This window comes from Euprymna scolopes, chromosome 15, assembly GCF_053919585.1.
Source record: "Euprymna scolopes isolate OS-2025 chromosome 15, ASM5391958v1, whole genome shotgun sequence".
NCBI lineage: Eukaryota > Metazoa > Mollusca > Cephalopoda > Sepiida > Sepiolidae > Euprymna > Euprymna scolopes.
Window position 1 is genome coordinate 66,049,122 of NC_136496.1, and position 2,320 is coordinate 66,051,441.

A 2,320-nucleotide genomic window follows, 5' to 3' on the forward strand; every position below is an offset into this window, starting at 1 on the left:
GGTCTGTATACACGTGTGCTTTGTATAAGCGTGGGATCGTGTATCGTGTAGTGGCTATGATGTTCCTCTTTTCTTGTAGGCATGGGCTCATGTCTCTCTAGTTTTTAATAAACGTATGCGTTGTGTAGATAATCTAAAACGTATATGTAATATACTTGTGTATGTGTATATAGTGTGTTCATTTACTTAACTAACCAAATCCAAATTTATTTTTAAATTCCTAAATTGATATGTCTATCTTATTTGCCTGAGTTAAAAGTTCTAACTTAACATTCCAACACGACGACAATATAATTGTTTTTCTGTTAAAATATTTATTTGTGATAACAATTGTATTGCCGTGCCTTGCAAAGTTCTCGGCGCTGCTCCAGTACGCTAACATAATACTACATTTGATTCTTCCTGCAAGATGAGGCAGACGTATTCCGTAGAGGTCGGTTTGAAGGAAGGCAGATAATATGTAATATTCTAAGACTAATTTCAAGGATAATAAATCTACAAAAAATATTACACCCAAAAGGATGATGAGTTGCTGTTATTACACATTGTTGCCTACCCTGAGTGAAACGCTATGTTACAACTGCTACTACGCATAAAATCAGACGTCACAGGCAACGTTACATGACACAAATCAACTTCTATCAATTTACGTGGCGGAAATTCGTCCGATGTGTGCTAAATCAAATTTTGGGGCCGTTATCCCCTAACCTTAACCCTGACTCTATGGTCAGGTGTCAATAACTGAAACAATTTCCCATCAGGTAATCTCGAGACAGAGTATGGCTAGTCAATGTGTGCAGTCAGCACCAACCCTATTCAGGGTTTAACCGGCTTCCTCCGAAGGAGGAAGTTTCATGGGAGTATGAAATTCACAAGCAGTCCCCAGTCGCATGTATATCTCCGTTAGGGGAGATGACGACGTTAGGTTTTTGGCAACATTTTGCAGGGAGGTGTCGATGTCCTCCTACATACAGCACCTGGACTTCCCAAATTGGTCACCCATTTTAGTAATGACTAGGCTCAACGTTGCTTAACTTCGGTGATCTGACGGGAACCGGTGTGTCAATGTGATTATGCCGTAAGCAGTCAATAAACAGGGTAAAATATAAACATTTCAGAGGAAGGATGTTTAGGGGTCCCTTTTTAGGTGTTTCAATTTGGAGGGACGATTTTTGGGAGAACCGATTTTCGAGAAAAAAAATTTTTAGTGAAAACTGTTTGTAAGTTTATACTTAAATGTGGGATATAAAAATATTAGATTTCATAAAGCAAAATAATGAGTTCAAAGGTATAAATTCACATGAAAGATATTTTTAAACATGTTTAAAATGGAGGTTTACATAAATAGAAAAACAGAATGTGTATTAATATTTGTAGAGTCCTTGTAAGAACAGGGAGATTCTTTAGCGGAAATACCGAAGAAGTCTGAAGGGCCGCGAATTATCGTAAACAAAACTTCTCCACTCAGTTATTAATGATAATTATATTTCATTAAAAGTTATTAATACACGTCAACGTGCATTTGTTTTCATTGTTGAAAGAAAGTTCAGTGAGAAAAGTTTAAAATATTTAAATGAATAGGTTTATGCATTTCTTTTTGGTGAGCAGACGATAATTAGAAAAAGTTAACGAGTTGTGTGCATGTGTGTTCGTTAATATATGCGTGCGCATACTTATGACTGCGTGTATGCGTGAGTTAAAATAGCAACAAGGACACAGTGGCGAAGGGTGGGGCTGAGGCAACGTAGATCTTAGCTCTACCACGGCTTAACTATTCATTGAAGAAAAATCTGACCTCATATAGGGTCGAGGTGGATCCAAACGGCACATTTTATAATTTCAGAGAAATGCAGCTGATTGGTTTAGAATGTTTTTATTTATTTTAATTAATTCGGGCGAGTGTATGCGTAGAGGAACAGATGTAGAAACCATTTTAAGCTTTTTTTTCATTTTGGACTACAGTAACTACCTATGAACCCTTCTACACAGTCAAGACACATCTAAAACGCCTACTTGGTTGTTCAGTAGAGATTGAAGCTGTTCTGTGATTCTGATTGCATGGGTTTCCTCCTTGAAATTAAATGAATCACGTGTTTTTTCTCGTTCTCACTATTCTATCACTCCTGTCAATATAAATCCATCAATATAAATATAACTATCAAGGTAACCATGATGAGTATCATCTATCCAATCATCGCAAGTATGGAATGGCTTTATTATTGAACAGATGCATTATGTATCCTACTTAGCATAATTACAACGAAGGCAACGTCTAATTATTGCTCTCTCTCTCTCTCTCTCTCTCTCTCTCTCTCTCTAT

General features: G+C 36.8%; 1 pseudogene; it reads right to left on the reverse strand.

Annotated features, from left to right (window-relative positions):
- Nucleotides 1–965: 965 nt before the first annotated feature.
- On the reverse strand, nt 966–1,084 carry LOC145294481 (5S ribosomal RNA; annotated as a pseudogene).
- Nucleotides 1,085–2,320: the final 1,236 nt, after the last annotated feature.